The sequence below is a fragment of the Geotrypetes seraphini genome, chromosome 2, assembly GCF_902459505.1.
Source record: "Geotrypetes seraphini chromosome 2, aGeoSer1.1, whole genome shotgun sequence".
Taxonomy (NCBI): Eukaryota; Metazoa; Chordata; class Amphibia; order Gymnophiona; family Dermophiidae; genus Geotrypetes; species Geotrypetes seraphini.
This window is the reverse complement of record NC_047085.1, coordinates 484,628,211-484,646,123: the sequence shown is the minus strand read 5'-3', so window position 1 is coordinate 484,646,123 and position 17,913 is coordinate 484,628,211. Positions and strand designations below refer to the sequence as shown.

Here is a 17,913-nt window from a genome sequence, read left to right as displayed (position 1 = left end):
GAAACCTCTAGTCTCTACTGCATGTTCTTAAGTTAGGGATACTACCCATTTTTAGAGGTTGATCATAGAGCTACAAGGGACGCAACCATCTGATATACTGGCAACTATGGACCTGGAGGTGCTTTATAGCAATATCCCCCCAATAAGCAGCATTGAATATCACCATCAAGCCCTGTCTTGCATGCTGACCCCTTCTTTAACTCCAAATGAAACCCCCCGATGGAAAAACAAATATGTGTACGGTACTTATTCAGACAAATCTGTTAAAATACCTTACATTACAGTACTGTATACGCAAACACTGGCAGGTATTAACATCTCATGAGGTGTTTGCAAATGACCCCTGTATTGCCTATAAAAGAACAAAGAATTTGGGCAATTTGCTGTCATATAAAAACCAGACTGGGCAGTCCATGACCATCTGGACAATAGGTCACGCTCCTTGTGGGGCATGCAACATGTGTGCTATATCCCTCACCTGTGTAGACAGGACTCACTCTTTAACAAATAAAAAATATATATTAAGACATAAGACCAATTGTGAGTCATCTTGGGTTGTTTATATCATTATTTGCCCATGTGATCTCATTTATGTGGGCCGGACTACCAGAAAGATAAAAGTGAGGTTGACAGAACATAAAAGCAGACTGAATAAGGCAGTGACTACAGCTCCCATGGTGCCCCATTGTTTAACTCATCAGCATAGTTTTGAAGACATGAGATGGTTCATTCTGGAATGGGTGCCTGATTTGTTTGTAGGCAACAAGAAACAATATATGCAGCTAAGTCAAGAGAACAGTACTGGAGTTTTGAATTAAATTCAGTAGCTCCTACAGGATTAAATGAAGGTATTGAGTGGAATACTATTATTTGATCCTGGACTATTTGTTCCTTTGTAGTATCAATAAAGCTCATTGATGACATCATGGAGGACTCTTGAATAAAATGGTGGTTTCTCAGTCCTTGTCTTCAGGTGGTGCAATACTCAGTGTTTGTGATTTTGTCATGAAACTGCTATTTTTTTTGTGTGCCAAAATCCTTGTAGGTTCTTGATGAAGGGGTTTTCCCCAAAATCGAGCTCAGTAGAACTGGTGCCAGCTACAGCCATGAAATTAAGATACCAAACGCTGACCAAAAACAGCGGCTAATGCCCCACAGGACCAGCAAAGATAAGTGGGTTAAAATTTAATTCTAAATCGCTGATGCACCGAAAAAGAAATCTTTTGCGGCAGTGAAATTGGCATGACTTTTCTCACTCTTAACTTTATATATTAATTTATATACGTGCACTTTTTGCACGATTTGTTTTCAGCACAAGGGTGGGCCCAAGGATGGTGTGCTGAAATGGGCAGTATAGCCTGTGCATTAGTTAAGTATTGAACGCTATCGCGCTCACCTGACTATGCAATCACACCGAGGTCCTCCTGTTTCAAAAATATTAATATTTATTGTTGTGATATTTAAAATTGTTCAGAAGGGAGTGTGCCCTTTCACTAGAGAAGAACTATATACATTTGTTTGAGACAGATTACAGTATTCTTCAGAGGATTTTTGTGCCAATATGTATAATTTGTATAGCATTATGGGACTTATGCAATGCTGTCAGGTTACAGTATGTTCCTAATCTAAGGCTTAGTTTACAAGATGAAAACATACAGTAACAATATAATAAAATTCAAAACCAACGAATATAAAAACAAAGGCCTGATTTTCAGCAGCCATGGACACCAGATAAAGTTAAGTGCTGGTCATTATGCTTTATTTTATTCATATATTTAGCAGCCTTAGCCTTTTCAGTTGTTCTGCTGAATACACATGTAAGCAGTTACTGTATTGCTGCTTGTATGTATGTTAGGCCTACTTTTCTGCTGATCTTAAATTACTTAGAAGTTAAAGGCAGAGCAGAGAAATTTCACAACCGTTTTGAACTTTTGTGTTGGCCCAGTTCTATCCAAGCCTCAGTAAACACATAAGTTTTATACGTCTATCCATAAAAATTTTGCATATCTCCAGGGAAGTACAAAAGTTATGGTGACATCAAAACCACCTATGTAAAATCTTTAAAAAATATCTGGCCGAAAGAATTTATCAATTAGCAGATTAAACGAGAGCATGCCTCCTTTGTTACTCATACCCTCTAAATCCCAATACAATTTCTTTAAAGCGTCCTATCTGAAATTACCACAATACAGTCCCCTAATAAAAAGGGTTATCTGATTAAACAGCTCGGAGCTCTCACAAGCTTTAATTGCTCATTACATCAAAGTATTAAAACGCATTTCCCCAACATACTAGGAGATCCTGCTCAGGAAATTTCCTGGGAAGTGCAACGTCTTTTATCAGCAGCTACCAACTACAGCTATTTCCTGGAGAGCCCTTCAAATTAAGAAAGACAAAAAAAAAAATAAAAAAAGCAATACCCATTGCCTTACTGAGTAATTATATCCATACTAAATGAATTGGAAAAGAAAAACTACTCACCAGCAGAAGTTCTCGTTCAAGAAAGCATTGTGTTTTTCGACTAAGAAGACTCGTCGCGGCCACCCTCCCCCCCCCCAAAAAAAAAACCCCGAAAACTTTAGGCAAAAAGCCTGAGAAACACGCGCTAAGCGCACACGCCGGCCATGGAGGGGAGCAAGCCGCGTTTTAAATGCCTTTCCTTTGCAGAAAGTCTTTAACCATCCCGGCAGGCTCCTCCTCTGGCTCAGCCCGGCTCTCTCTCCCCCTCGTAGTCTTTACGCGCTTTACCTTCCCGTCCACAAGACGCAACATTTGAAACAACAAGAAAATAGGCTTTGGGACGCCTCGAATCAACTTTTTTTTTCTTCCCCCAGCTCTTTGACAGGTTTTGCTTTGTTTTAGGCTGGCGGTTAGCAGCAGAAGCTCCCGCAGAGCAGGAGAGTTGCTGCTGGTGGTGGTGGTGGTGCGCGCGAGCTCACTCCCTGCCCGCCGCGCGACACCCTCGGGTGACTCGGGGAGGATGAGGTGTCCCGCGCGGCAGCAGGCCAAGCGCCGTCAACTCGACTATAAGAGAGATAACTGAGGAAACATACGAGGAGGAGCAGCAGGAAGCCTGGGAGAATTGACGAGAAAAAAGGGCATATAAGGCCTTGCAACAGTATTTTGTGGAAAAAAAAAAGTGTATGTGAGAGGGTTCATGTTTTTTTAAAATAGAAAAACCCGCCCAAAATAAGAGCGGCAGCAAGTGCCAGAATAGGGCACTTTTTGAAAATTGCACAAGGCAAATTACGCTTTCTCTATCTTAAGAATACCAACATAAGAACTGCCATACTGGGACAGACCGAAAGTCCATCAAGCCCAGTATTCTGTTTCTAACCAGTAGCCAACCCAGGTCCCAAGGGTGTAAATTCAAAAGCGCGCCGGGACAAAGGCGCGTGCAGACAATTGAACGCAGCGCGGAGGTGTGCGCCGCAGAAAATTACTGTTTTTACGGCTCCGACGGGGGGGGGGGGGCGTGAGGGGGAACCCCCCACTTTACTTAATAGAGATCGCGCCGCGTTGTGGGGGGTGTGGGGGGTTGTAACACCCCACATTTTACTGAAAACTTCACTTTTCCCCTGTTTTTAGGGAAAAAGTTAAGTTTACAGTAAAATGTGGAGGGTTACAACCCCCCAAACCCCCCACAACGCCAGCGCAATCTCTATTAAGTAAACTGTGGGGGCTCCCCAACAAAACCCCCCGTCGGAGCCCCTAAAAACTTTAATTTTCTTCAGTGTGCGCCTCCGTCTTGCGCTCAGTTGTCGGCATGCGCCTTTGTCTTTCGCGGGGTTGTCTATGAACCGGTCCCAAGTAGCAAAACAAATTCTATGCTGCTTATCCTAAAAATAAATACTGTAGTGCAGTGTTCTTCAACCTTCTCACACCTATGGACAGGCGGAAATAAAATAATTATTTTGTGGACCGGCACCAGTCCGTGGACCGGCGGTTGAAGAATACTGGGCTAAGTCGTAGGCCAGACCCCACCCATCTCCGTCCCAGACCTCACCACCATAATAGTACTAATTGTAACACTTTTTTCTATTCATTTTTCATATATACCAACACAATATAATCTTATTAACAACTCATAATAGTTAACCACAAAATTAAATTACAGAAAGCACACTGTACGTATGCTTCTCAACATTCATTCCTACCAGAACACAGATAACCCCAATGCAAATACGGGACCAAAAACTAAAAGTACTAATATATACTACAAACAAACCTTAAGATGCAAGACTCTGCATGCAGTACAACCCCAGAGAAAAAGAAACAAATGCATTTCTTCCTGAACAGTGCAAAATACAGACAGCAGATGTAAATTTTCAAAATTGACACAATTCAATTACTAAATAAAATCATTCCCCCCTACCTTTGTTGTCTCCCTCCCTCCATGCTGTGCCTTAATTTCTGGCCTGCTCCCGCCTGGCCGTTTTATGCCACCCCCAGCGTTATCTTTGGGCCGGCTCCCTCTTCCTCACTGACACAGTGCACAAAGCCACGCGCAATGGCTCTTCATGCGTCCCACACCTCTCTGACGTTGCGATGTCAGAGAGAAGACTTCCGGTTTAGGCACAGGATGTGCATAGGGAGCCGCTGCCTGCGGCTTTGTGCACTGCGGCAGTGAGGAAGAGGGAGCCGGCCCAAAGATAACACTGCATCGGTTGAAGAACAATGTTTCAGGCCCGATGCACATGTCGGCCCTGTGGACCGGTAGGAATTTTCTGCGGATCGGTGGTTGAAGAACACTGCTGTAGTGGATTTCCCCAAGCCATCTCAATAATTTCCTATGAGCGTCTCTTTTAGGAAATTATGCAAACCTTTTTTTAAACCCCGCTAAGCTAACAGATTTCACCACATTCTCCAGCGTTTAATTGCACATTGTGTGAAGAAATATTTTCTCCGGTTTGTTTTAAATCTACTACTTAGTAGCTTCTTCATATGTCCCCTAGTCCTAATATTTTTGGAAAGAGTGAAAAAGTGATTCACATCTACCCTTTCCACGCCACTCATTATTTTTTAGACCTCTTATCACATCACCCCTGAGCTGTCTCTTCTCTAATCTGAAGAGCCATAGCCATCAGGGCTGGATTAAAGGGTAGGCCCAGTAGCACATACCTCAGGCCTGAAAATATCAGGGGGGTCCCATGGTTGGTATTAGGGTGGGGAGCAAAAAGGGCAGAGGGCCCAGACTGCCTGGTGAGGTCAGCTTCCCTCCCTTTCACTCCCTCGCTGCGCTCTTGCCCACCGCCCACAAGCAAACAACCCAGGCGTGCGCTGGCTTCCCTTCTCATCTTTGTTTTCCATTCCTTTCCTGATAATTCCTAACATTCTATTTGCTTTCTTAGCAGCTGCCGCACATTGAGTAGAGAGTTTCAACGTATCCTCAGCAATAACACCTAGATCCTTTTCCTGGATAGTGGCTCCTTATACAGAACCCAGCATCACATAACTATAGTTCGGGTTCCTCTTTCCCACATGCATCATTTTGCACTTGCTCACATTAAACATCATCTGCCAGTTTGGTGCCCAGTCTTCCAGTCTCACAAGGTCCTCTTGCAATTTTTCACAATCCTCTTGCAATTTAACAACCTTAAACAACGATATGTCATCAGCAAATTTAATTATCTCACTAGTTATTCTCGTCTCTAGATCATTGATAAATATGTTAAAAAGCAGCGGTCCCAGCAAAGACCCCTGGGGAACCTCACTATGTATTCTGAGGAATAAAGTAGGACACCCTATACCCTAATATATTTTTTTTCATTTAAAAAATTTCTATACCGCCAAAAATTTCAGCGGTTCCGGAGTTACCCCCTTTGGCTGAAATAACTGCAGTGAGACGCTTCTTGTAGCCATCTATCAGTCTCTGACATCGGTCTGAGGAAAGTTTGGTACTGGGCAGGGGCAGGGCTTCCATTCTGAAGAGGCGGGTCCTTGAGGCAGGAGGGAATGGTCATCTCTCCTGCTGACCTTTCAACAAAAGGTACGGTGGTTTTTGGGCTCAGCTGGAAGGGGGACTCCTGGAGGGCTCGGAGGGGGGGGGGGGGGGATTGGTAGAAAGAATAGGGGGGGTTTACTCCCTGAATTTTGGCATCAATTATTCAGTGCTGGGGAGGAGTTCCCATTAGTGCACTTTAAAAACTTATTTTGATTTCTCATCCTTCAGAGTGATGGTGCAGTCCTTTGTCCTAAGTACCTTAGATTATTGTAATATTGTTTACTTGGAATCCTATAAGAAAACTATCAAGAGAATAAACATTATTTAGAATACGGCAGTATGCCTGATTTTTGGCCTGAAAAAGTCTGAACATGTAACACCTTATTACAAAAAAAATCTCATTGGTTGCCAGTGGAAGCTAGAATAATTTTCAAATTCGCTTGTTTATGTTAGAAAACACTGTTCGGTCTTGCTCCAAACTACCTTTTAAATCACTTTGATTTATCAGGAATTACCTGCCGTACATGTAGAATCCTCTTATTTTCTTTTCCAACTTTGAAAGGCTGTATTTACAAGAGATTCCTTGATGGGCCATTATGTTACTACATTATATTTCTAGACCGCAAAACCTGGATCGATGCGGTTCACAAAAATATAAAAGTGGACATTCCCAGTGAACAACAGAGTAAAAATATCAATCAATTCAATTCTCTAAAAATTTTACAAACAAGAATGATTTCAGTAACTTTCTGTAATGTATATAAGAGCAAGACCTTCTAAATCAGGGGGTCTCAAAGTCCCTCCTGGAAGGCCGCAATCCAGTGGGGTTTTCAGGATTTCCCCAATGAATATGCATGAGATCTATGTGCATGCACTGCTTTCAATGCATATTCATTGGGGAAATCCTGAAAACCCCACTGGATTGTGGCCCTCCAGGAGGAACTTTGAGATCCCTGTTCTAAATAGAGAACATAACTCCTTATCCCAGCTAGCTGCCTGGAAAGCAAATAGGCATTGCTGCAACTTCTTAGACACGCAACCTTGAACTGGGGGGAAACAAACAAAGCAGCATTACGTAGTGGACGGTTCGATGTGAATAAAGTAAATGGAATCAAAGTTTAAGTGATTTGATTCTGAATGCTTTATCTTATCAAGCTTTTAGAAGATTAATAAAAACTTACTTATTTGATAAATTTGTTTAATTACATAATCTTAATAGTGTATTTAACAGAACATTTTTAAGAACATAAGAATAGCCTTACTGGGTCAGACCAATGGTCCATCAAGCCCAGTAGCCCGTTCTCACGGTGGCCAATCCAGGTCACTAGTACCTGGCCAAAACCCAAGGTGTAGCAATATTCCATGCTACCAATACAGGGCAAGCAGTGGCTTCCTCCATGTCTTTCTCAATAACAGAATATGGACTTTTCCTCCAGGAACTTGTCCAAACCTTTCTTAAAACCAGCTACACTGTCCGCTCTTACCACATCCGCTGGCAACGTGTTCCAGAGCTTAATTATTCTCTGAGTGAAAAAAAATTTCCTCGTATTGGTTTTTAAAAAAATGTAATTCTTTATTCATTTTTAATTCAAATACATAGTGCAAACCATGAACAACCTGCACTCTATTACAACAAATAATAAACAGTTATTAAATCCCACCTCCAACCCTAACCCTCCCCCTCCACTCCTGGATGTGTATAACAATCTTTCATAAATCAAAAGGAAATAATATTAATATTTCATAACTTACAATATTTTGTTAATGGTCTCCAAATTTCCTTAAATTTGCTATGGTGTCCACTCTGTATAGAATGAATGTTTTCAAATTTATAAATTTGACAGAAGGCTTTAAGTTATCCCAACTTTTCCAATTTTTCATTATCATCTGCATGGCTACTCCTGTCATGATGAGAAGCAATTTATTCTGATTTGCATTAATTGGTTTCTTGGGTAATAATATTGTTCCAAATAATATTATATCATATCATAGTAATAATGGAACTTTCAATATCATAATAATTTGACCTCCAAATGGATTTCCAGAATTTGAGTATCAAGGGACAATAATATAGCAAATGATCTAATGTCCCTATATCAAGATGAAAATGCCAGCATCTATTAGATTTAGAACTGTCCAACCTTTGCAGCCTAACTGGGGTCCAAATCCTCCTACTGGTTTTAAGAGTATTTCCCTGTAACTTCATCGAGTGTCTCCTAGTCTTTGTAATTTTTGACAGAGTGAAAAATCGATCCACTTGTACCTGTTCTACTCCACTCAGGATTTTGTAGAGGTGCATCATATCTCCCCTCATTCGTCTCTTTTCCAAGCTGAAGAGCCCTAACCATTTTAGACTTTCCTCATACGAGAGGAGTTCCATCCCCTTTGCCATCTTGGTTGCTTTTTTTTTTAACCTTTTCTAGCGTGACTATATCTTTCTTGAGATAAGGAGAACAGAATTGAACGCAATACTCCGAATGAGGTCGCACTGTTAAGGTACTGCGGTGTACAAAAAATAAAGATTATTATTATTATCGCCACAAGGAAAGCCCATTAGAATACTAATGAGCGCCTTGTAATGCATTAGCATAGGATTTTCGGTGGCTGTTACAAGGATCGAGGATCGTTAGCAGCCACTGAGAACCCTTTTGTGAGGGAGCTTTCCATGCTAGTAAGACTGCTTTTACAGTACTTACTGCCATGGAAAGCTTTTGAGCTTTACGTGGCCTGTGTTAGAAAAAATCCTTGTTAGAAAGGTGCACATACTTTGGCTTATACTCAGAGTGGCTCAGTAGGAGATTTAAATGTCATTAAACACTCTATATCATCTTAAGAGTGAAATAAGTATCTGAATGAAAGGGACGGGTCTGTATTGTTTTGCTTTATTAAGTTTGCCACCTGAATTATCCTACACAGATTATTTGCTGGCTGGGTTGCTTTGAAAGTGCCCGAGGGGGGGATTTCACAGCATTTCTTCCTGGAGAGCAAACCAGGATTTGGCCTTGCATTGAGAGGAAGCAGCACAGATCCCACAGTGCACATAAGGTATTCATCACAATGAAGCTTTCTTTCATTAAAGGAGGTAATTTTGTAAAGCTTATTTGTGCAGTAAAGTCTGTTTGACACACAATTGCATGCATATGTCAAAACTATGTGCATTGAGAATTGGCATCTACTTTTTTTTTTTTTTTTAAATCTGGTCATAGGCATTCCTGGGCTCATAGCTTGAGGAGGGAGCAGAGATGAAGTTGCAAAGCATCTGCATCTTTTACAAAATAGCACAGTATTCATTGGTTTTGAATTACAAGGAATAGGATTCCCAGATTTCCTCTTAAAAAAAAAAGAGAAGACACCTGGCCCTGCCCCGCTCCACCCCTCAGACCCTCCCCATTCTGCCCCAAACCCGCCCCCAGCCGAACCTCCTGTCTCCTTCCCTGAGGTCTGTAGGGCCTCTGTGCATGCGCGGGCGGACATAAATGCAATGAAGTTGTGTGCATGTGCAGGACATCACCCGCAGCGATGTCCGCTCATGCCCTCTACGCATGAGCCTCCAGATGCGGCTCCAAACTCAGGGACTTCCAAAACCCAGACAAACTGCTGCGTTTTGGAAATCCCTCCGGGCACCCGGACAGTCCTCTAAAGAAAGGACACGCCCAGTTTAACCCTAACAAGGAACAAAGATAGATGCATGAACTGGATTCAGTGACACCAAGGAGTCTTAATGATGAACTGGAATGGATGAAGTTAGCTTAATACGATAGGCGGAGGGTGGTGAGCTGACCTGAATATACTGTACAACTAATGCCATTGCCATTTTGAAAATGCTGTATTGATTGGAAATTTGTTGCTTAGCCAGAAGTGGTTTGAAGGTAAAATAGTTGTGGCAGAAGACGATGGAAAATTAAAGAAAACTGGAGTTTAGTTGATTGTGAGACCTGTACCCTGATGCAGCGAAACAAAACATGATTTCATGGAAGGTTGCCTGAATTTATCACTTTCGGACAAGATAAGTGTCTGGATGTATAAAACATAAGTAATATGGCTATTTGAAAAGATCACTGAGGAATTTTAGTAATAAAGTTGCTGTAATCACCTTCTGATTACACAATTAAAAATTTAAATATTGTTTTGGGCGAAAGATCTTACTGTTGGGTTAGTTCAGGGGTGTCAAAATCCCTCCTTGAGGGCTGCAATCCAGTCAGGTTTTCAGGATTTTCCCAATGGATATTCATGAGATCTATTTCCATGCACTGCTTTAATTGTATGCTAATAGATCTCATGCATATTCATTGGGGAAATCCTGAAAATCCGACTGGATTGCGGCCCTCGAGGAGGGACTTTGATACCCCTGGGTTATTTTATAAATAAACATCTGCAGAGTACATGCACAAATTTAAACATACAGTGGAATCTTGGTTTACGAGCATAATTCATTCCAGAAGTATGCTCGTAAACCAAATTGCTCGTATATCAAAGACCATAGGAAGTAAGGGAAACTCGCTTTGATCCGTTCCACCTCCACTCTTCCCCCCCAGGCTACCGGCGCTGCTCCATTCTCCCCCCCCTTGAGGCCACTGATGCTGCTCCATATCCCCCTCCCGCGATCCGGCATCTCCCTCTGCGAACCGGCATCCTCCCCCCCCCCAGCTCACGTCCCCCCCCCCGCGATCCTACATCCCCCCCCGAGCACCGAAACGAAATCCCTTACCCCGATTGGGCACTGGCACCAGCACCAACGCATAAGACGTGCCGGTGCCCAAAGATCCTCCCTATTCTGGGCTGGGCTGTGCGTCGGAGATCCTCCCTCTTGCCTGTGCTGGGCTGGACTGGGCTTTGAGCATTTGCGCATGTTCAAAGCCTTCTGGTCTCGCTCTCTCTGCTCGGCGAAAGCGAGACCAGAAGTCTTTGAGCATGCGCAAATGCTCAAAACCCAGTCCAGCCCAGCCCAGGCAAGAGGGAGGATCTCTGACGCACCGCCCAGCCCAGAATAGGGAGGATCTTCGGGCACCGGCACCGGCACGTCCTATGCGTTGGTGCTGGTGCCGGTGCCCAATCGGGGTAAGGGATTTCGTTTTGGTGCTCGGGGGGGATGTAGGATCGTGGGGAGGGGGACGCGAGCAGGGGGGGATGCCGGATCGCTGGGAGGGGATGCCGGATCGTGGGGGATGGCGCTCGTAAATTGAGTCAAACTCGGTTTCCGAGGCGCTGATTTTGCAAATGTTTTGCTCGTCTTGCAAAACACTCGCAAACTGGTGCCATCGTAAACCGAGGTTTGACTGTATTTTGGACCAGTTGTACATGTGGATATCAGTATTTGCATGCTATTGGGGTAGCTCTGGGGGCCTAATTAACGCCCTACCCCTCCTTTTACTAAGCCACAGTAGAGGTTTGTACCGCGGCCAAGATTGCATTTAGTGCATTTACTGGGCAGACTTGCACGGTCTGTGTCTGTATATGGCCGTTTGGTGGAGGATGGGCTGGGGAGGGCTTCAATGGCTGGGAGGGTGTAGATGGGCTGGAGTAAGTCTTAACAGAGATTTTGGCAGTTGGAACTCAAGCACAGTACCGGGTAAAGCTTTGGATTCTCGCCCAGAAATAGCTAAGAAGAAATAAAAAAAAAAAAAAAAAAAAAAAAAAAAATTTAAATTGAATCAGGTTGGGCAGACTGGATGGACCATTCGGGTCTTTATCTGCCGTCATCATCTACTATGTTGCTCCGGGCTGCAGTAGAAACCTCCACCACAGCTTAGTAAAGGGGAGGGAGGGGTTATTAAGGTACATATGTTACCTTTGTAAAACAGGCTTAAAATAGATGTTTCCTGGACTTTTCACCTGAGCGTCTTCTTATAAAATCAATTTCAAATTGGCAGCACACCTCCATGTCACATCAAGTCTTTTGATCGTGTCCTGCTAATCATTTGTCTTGAGCTCAACTGAACCAGGATCTTCAGGTTCTGCTCAAACCGAATGTGCAACCCAAATTGGCTGCTCAATTTTGGTAAAAACTGAAACCATAATGAAACTCTCCCCCCAACCAAAAAAGTTCCCTTCTTGAGCTTATTCCCCTCCCGGGGATGGCTCCTCTCTCTCTCTGCCCCCTCCACCACATTCACTTCCCCCATCCCATCTGCAGGTCCTTCCCAGACCTACCTTTCTGTATAGTCTGATATCTTTTTTGTCTGCACTCTTTTTTTTTTTTTTAAACATATCTAAGTGGATTAACATGGCAACAACATTACTTTATTCATAAACTTAACATGACCTGAGTACATCCACTTGGACAGTTTGCCAAAATTATAGTTCTGCTATTACTGGTTAGGTCTAAACTTGGGAGGCTCCTGGACTGTTTTTAAATTCAACACATTTTTTTGACCCTGGCACCAAGGATACACAGAATGTGTTCTTATAAACAATTTATGTCTTCTAACTTAAAGGGTAACAAAGACAAAACAATGCCGGCTAGTGGCAAGATAAACCAGACTTTAATGTTTTCACTTTGACAAAAAGTGCAGACAGTACAGCAGAGAAGTGCTTTATTGTTTATCCTACCTGTCCAAAAGCCAGGTTTCTTCAGTGTTATCTCTGTCTAAAAAACCCAGACGCTAAATAAGAATAGGAGACATTAAGGGCTGGATTCCGTTAACATGCCTACATCGGCAGCATCTACAAAAATGGACACCACCCACGTGTCAATCACGCTTAGGCGCCGTTAACAGAATCACGGCTAACAGTAAGACGCCTGCAATGTAGGCCAGCATTTCTAAAGGTGTGCCGCATAGCCCAAGCAACAGCTCTGCAGACTTCATCCAGCGAAACAGCCTGAGATTCTGCCCAGGAGGTTGCTACACCTCTCGTGGAATGTGTTGCAAGAGAAATAGGCGGCAGCTACAGTGCGGACCCCTGTGTTCTTAACCCCTAGGTTCTTAACAAAACCCCTAGGTTCTGTTAAGAACCCCTAGGTTCTTAACAGAACCTAGATTAATAAGGTAAGAACCCAATCTGTTGTTCTGCAAGTTCATAAGTCAAGAAAATAACAAACTAATAAATAAATAATAAATACATGCAGCCAATCACAAGCGGCTTTCTATGCGGCAGGAGTGTGGGAAGACTGCTCCTGCTCCGGTTCACCGCTGGGCCAGAGAAGATTTTAAAGGTACGCGGAGGAGGCAGAAGGAAGGTAAAAGATGTCACTGTAGGCCATCGCGGCAGCCGCAATCAGCTCAGCGGCCTGATTCAAAACTTATACCTGTTTTGACTTTGTCTAAGTCAAAATGTATAAGTTTCATCTGGCAACCTGTCAAATATTTTTGATTATGGCTGCCAGATGACTAAGTCTGTCGGCCCATGTCCTGCCTACCTCCCACCCTATCCACTCCTCCAAAAACGCCCCTTTTCGCTCTGGGCATTCAGAGGCAGTGAAAAGGCCTAAGCTGGTTTTAGATATGTCCAAAACCAGTTTTGATTATCGGTACTTGGATGACCTTTCTTTTTGATTATCCAAGTACTGACAGGCTGGTTTTTGGACTTTTAAAAAAATTATTATTATGAGCCCTTTAGTGTTTGGTAATGAAATATAGTAAGAATCCTATATAATAAAACGCTAGCCGCGCATGCGCACTCCTACCTGCGTGTTCCGTGATCCATAGGTCCGTGGCAGGCAGGAGAGCGGATGCGCGGTTAGGGCCCACACTCGAGCGCTGTGGCCGACTCAGGATCGTGGGAGGATGTGCCGCGCAAAGTGCTGCACAGGTACTGGAGGGGGAGGGACATACCGCTTCTGCACATACCAGCACAAACCTCCCTCCAGCGTTGGCAGCCGCAGCACGCTAAACAGGCTGCTTCGCAGCTTTCTTCTGCAGTTGAGTCCTTCTGCCGCATCACTGATGATGTCATCAATGACGCAACAGAGGGACTCAACGGCAGAAGAAAGCCGCGAAGCAGCCTGTTTAACGTGCTGCGACTGCCAGCGCTGGAGGGAGGTTTGTTATTAAAGTCATCTCGCTGGGAGGGTCGCAGAGTCAGCGGGGGTTGGGCTGGGAGGGGAGAGAAGCGTCTGCCTCGGGTGCTTGAGGCAGCAGCAGCGCTTACAATTGGCTGCTGTTGCCGGCTTCAGGCCTTCCTCTCTGGCCGGTCCTGCCTACTTCCTGTTTTCATGAAGTTGTGGTAAAAAGTGAGCACCCGCAAGAAAGGAAGACCTGAAGCCAGCAACAGCAATGAATTGTGAATGCTGCTGCTGCCTGATGAAGTAGTTCAAGGAGGAAAGGGAGCAGAGGGGGAGAGAATGGCTTGGAGGGAAGAATAGATGGCAGGGCATGGAGGGAAGGAGGAAAGTATGCCAGACCAAGGGAAAAGGAAGGAGGAGATGGAGAGAGGCCATATGGAACAGAGAGAGAGAGGGCGGACACTGGATGGAAAGAGAAGAGAGGGCAGTGAATGGAAGGGGCAAGATAGAGGGTGAACAGTAGACGGAAGGGGTAGAGAGAGGGAGACAGACACTGAATGGAAGTGTGGAGGACAGGGGGAGCAGACGGAAGGAAGTGAGGAGGAGAAAGAAAAAAGGGTACATGCAGGATTGAGGGAAGAGGATAGAGTTAGAAATAAAGATAGACAGGGGACCAGGGAAAGACAGTCCAAGGAGAGAGAGAAAAATAAAAAAAAATCAAAAACAGACAGACAGACATCTACTTTAGCACCCTGCGCGCATAAAATGGTCCCTGCGGTCTTGCCGGCTTCCCCCTCACTCACAGTAAGTAATTTCTTCGTCGGAAATCCCCCCCTCGCATCCCTCCTCGAAGCACCTAAACCCCTGTTGACCCTTCCATCGCGGTCTGACCCTCCCATCCCTTCCCGCCGTCTGACTGACTCACTTAGTCCCTTGCCGCCACCCTTCCCTTCCCGTGGTCCTGACCGTTGACCCTCCCATCACGGTCTGACCCTCCCATCCCTTCCCGCCTTCTGACTGACTCACTTAGTCCCTTGCCGCTCCCCTTCCCTTCCCGTGGTCCCGACAAACCTGCCGACTCCAGCAGCGTCCACAGCACTCTACGCATGCTGCTTCGGGGCCTTCTACTGCCCTGATTTGCTCTGCTACTTCTCTGATGATGTCATCAGCGACGTGCCAGAGTAAATCAGAGCAGTAAAAGGCCCCGAAGCAGCGTGTGTAGAGTGCTGCGGACGCTGCTTCAGTCAGCAGGTTTGTCGGGACCACGGGAAGGGAAGGGGGGGCGGCAAGGGACTAAGGGAGCCGGCCAGACCACGGGAAGGGAAAGGGGTGGTAGGGGAAAATGCTGCTGCTGCACAGGGAAGTGGTATGGGGGTAGGGAAATGGAGGGGGAGGGAATGCTGGTGCGGCTGCTATACAGGGAAGTGGGGGGGGAGGGAAATGCTGTTGCTGCTGCACAGGGAAGTGGGGTGGGGGGAGGGAAATGCTGCTGCTGAACAGAAAAATGGAGGGGGAGGGATAGAAGGAAAGACAGACAGTGGGAGGGAGGGAGACAGAAAGAAAAGAAGAAAGATACAGGGGCAGGGAGAGACACAGAAAGACAGACAGACAAAGGAGGCCAGGGAGAGAGACAGACAGAAAGAAAGACAGTGGGAGGGAGAGAGACAGAAATAAAGAAAGACAGACAGACATAGATTCTAGCACCCGTTAATGTAACGGGCTTAAATACTAATATGTAATAAAGAGCTCTCCTGTTATCCTAATTAGAATAATTGACTATAAATTAAGACTATGGGCTCCTTTTATCAAGCCGCGCTAGCGGTTTAATGCACGTAATAGCATGTGTTAAACCGCCAGCCACACTATCCGCTACCGCCTCCTCTTGAGCAGGCGGTAGTATTTAGGCCAGCGCAGGGGTTAGCGCATGATGAAAAGTCACGCGCGTTAACCCCACAGCTTAATAAAAGGAGCCCTATAAGTAAAGAAATGAGCAGGTGGGAGTGGATACAAAGCCAGACCCTGCTGTACCTGCCAGAGACTATCTCTGACAGAAAGTTCAAGCTTGAAAACTGTAGGACTATAAAAGGCTATTATTCTATGGAGTCTAGCTAAGTAAAGTTTGCTCTTTTAAGATCTAAACTGTCTATATAAGAGAACCTACCCCAAACTTATCAAAGCTCAGAGTAAAATAATGTATAACTACCCAGAGATATGTTTTGTACTCCTCTCAGAAAGAGAATGTTTTCTTCCCTCTTTTTCTCCTCCCATTTCCCCCTAAATTCCAAATTCGTGCATCTTTTTTTTTTTTTTAATGTACGTATTTTTTTTAATGTATGTATTTTTTATGTGCCTGCTAGCATTCTTTATAGACCCTGAAAAAGACCCTCTAGGTGACATTCCACATACAATGCTTAAGTCCAGTTAATATTCTTATTACTTCATTTTATTAATAATAGAAAAGGCCGTGTGACTAATTTGTTCCTGGAGGTTTATCCCTCTTCTTGGGGATGACAGAGTTTAAATGAATATTTGCTGCTATAAAAGGAATATCTATCTGTTATTCTATTTCTGAAAAAAAAAATCATTCGGATAATGTTTATTGCAAGCACGGGGGCAGAGCCCAGCTCTACTGTGCTCAGCTCTGCCCCCCTCCAGGCTTGACACCCAAAAGATTATTCATCCATCTCAATGTGTGAATTTTGCTTGCTTCCATTCTGAATACATTAAGCCCAGGTGGCCTTTTTTTGGCATTATACTTCCCATCCTTTCTAGGGGAAGATAAATTACATTTTTACTTTCTTTTCCTTCCATGGAAAATCAAGGGAGCTGTGCCATGCCACACTCTTTCATTTTGCTTTATTTGATTACACTGGAATGAAATCAGAAAAACGTGTCAGAGACCAGTGGAACACAAGTTCTGTTTCATGGCTATTTCTTGCTGCATTTAAAGAGACAGCACTGTGATTGCCAAATCTTGTCTTTAAAACAATTTCAACGCATAACTGCAGAGAATTTGTGGGATATTTTCACCTGAATCGACCTGTGCCCATATCTCAAGTAACTGCATAATAATTACTTTGTTTGAAATGTGTATTATATCTGGGAGCTGGTGAAAAAAAGCGGAGGGAGAAGAGAAAAATGAAAAGATAATTCAAAGATAGGATTATTACAGCTGAAAGGAAATGTGAAAGAGAAAAATTGTCTTCAGATTAGTTTTATGATTTTTTTTTTTAATCTTTAGGATATTTATAAAGAGATCTGAAGCCCCAAAAAAGATTTATCAGCCCCTAATTACATTGTTTAACACCCTTGTCCTCTTTAATCACTGGAAAAGGCACATTTTGGGTGCTGTGGGATATTAGCTTGCCGAAACCAAATGGGTCCTACACTGTCAGCGTATTAGATCTTTTAGGTTCTTATGTGGATCATTTTATTTATATATGGATTGTTTTATTGTACTTTTGGAACTTTTATATTTTTAATAAAGTCCATTTCAGGAACGTCATTCCACAGTGTTTTTTGGGTTTTCTTGGATATCAGCTTGCTACAGCCCCCATGGGAAGAAGCAATAACTTCTGGGCTGACAAGAATAGGGCACATGTACCACACGGGGAAAATTCATAGGTGGAAATTCTATAAATTGCCACCAAGATTTAGGTCCCCCAATGCCATCTCGGTGTCAACATTCCATTATAGAACACTAGCATAAGTTGGCACTGGCGTGCCTAAAGTTAGATGCCAACTGTTACGCCAAGTCAATAGCAGTTGTAACTGCTGGCACCCAATTGTGCCCTGAAATATGCATAACTTATAGTACTCTAGCATTTTATAAGTCATGTGCATATTTCAAAAGACATGCTCATAACCCACCCATACTCCATCCATGTTTATGCCTCCCTTGCACTCGGTGCTAACTTATTGTAGTGCATATGTTATTGAATGGTGTATAGCACTAATGCATGTAATTGCTAGTCATGTGCATAAGTGCTATTATTCTATAATATTCCATAATAGTGAAGGAGCAGCC

At 43.8% G+C, this 17,913-nt stretch overlaps 1 protein-coding gene across 2 annotated transcripts in view; it reads right to left on the bottom strand.

Annotated features, from left to right (window-relative positions):
• Positions 1-3,052, bottom strand: part of GJC2 (gap junction protein gamma 2) — a 71,755-nt gene extending 68,703 nt beyond the window's left edge. The window contains exon 1 of one of the 2 annotated variants that reach the window (XM_033931802.1): positions 2,482-3,052. The gene's annotated coding sequence lies outside the window, so the exon portion shown is untranslated. Of the gene's footprint in view, positions 1-2,292; positions 2,382-2,481 lie in introns of those variants that run through there. The other variant, XM_033931803.1, reaches the window with a different exon arrangement.
• Between the last annotated feature and the right edge of the window lie 14,861 nt (positions 3,053-17,913).